Below are 1,163 nucleotides of genomic sequence, written 5' to 3'. Positions count from 1 at the left end.
TGATGGATTCCTGAGAATTGAGTCAAAGAGGACAGGGATGCCTAATATCCCTGGCTTGACTGCAGGACTAGCCTTTTCAAGGATTCAGGTTCCCTGGAAAAGTTCAAATAAAAAAAGCCACTTCCAATTCAGGCACCTTTCCGATTCATTTTCCTCTTTCTTTGGAAACATGTGAAGGACAAATATAAATTATAAGTGAGCCACCCAGACCCATCTAAGTCCAGGTCCCCTCTTTTATACAGGACCTTTGCCAAGTTAAAGAAAACTTAGGACAGCTCTCAGCTGACACTGAGAGGCTCATCAAGGGCTTCCAACAATTAACTCTTATATTTTTATTAACTTGTTCATCCTCATGAAACAAGCCCTTCCCAAGGGGGAAAAAACATATATAAGGCAGCCTTCTGATGCAAGGATAAGCTACACTTGGTAGATGCCATCGACCACATGGTAACTACAGCTGTTCCCATACAGGACCCCAATTGGAACTACAATACCTAGATGGAAATGCAGGCCAGAAATAATATGCTCCTATGCCTAGCAGATGCAATAACAAGGAGTATCATCAAACCTGGAAATTACAAGTTATCTACCATAGATCAAGGGCCAAATAACAACCCCATAACCTTTCTCAAAAGGCTGCAAGAAACTGTTATCAAACATACCAACTTAGACTCAGGACTCTCTAAAGGACAACTACTCCTAAAGCATTACTTTCTTACCCAAGCTGCCCCAGACATTAAGAAAACAATTACAACAATCACTTAGGACCCAAAGTCCATATGTCAGAAATCCTCAAATCGACTTCCTCAATCTTTTATAACCGAAATCAGGATGAGGAGAACAGGGCCAAAAAGAAGGAGAAATGGAAAGACAGGAGACAGATTCAATTACTGGCTGTTTTACAAATCAGCCAGGCCCCTCCAGGTTACCCTAAAAATCAGCTCCCAGGGAACTGCCACAAGAGCAGAAAGCCAGGCCACTGAAAGGGAAACTGTCCTAATGTGCCAAACAGTAGAAATAACCAAATGGCCTTTCCTCTCTGACACAAGCTTGGCCACAGGAAAAGGAGCTGTCTTGAGAGACAAAAGGCCCCAGGCCAAATCCCAATCCAGTGATGAATTTGAGCTGAAGTGGTCCTCTGCCTCAGCTGCACCTAAGATCTG

This window comes from Cebus imitator, unplaced genomic scaffold (assembly GCF_001604975.1).
Source record: "Cebus imitator isolate Cc_AM_T3 unplaced genomic scaffold, Cebus_imitator-1.0 Scaffold412, whole genome shotgun sequence".
NCBI classification, from domain to species: Eukaryota; Metazoa; Chordata; class Mammalia; order Primates; family Cebidae; genus Cebus; species Cebus imitator.
Note: the sequence above shows the minus strand (reverse complement) of the source record.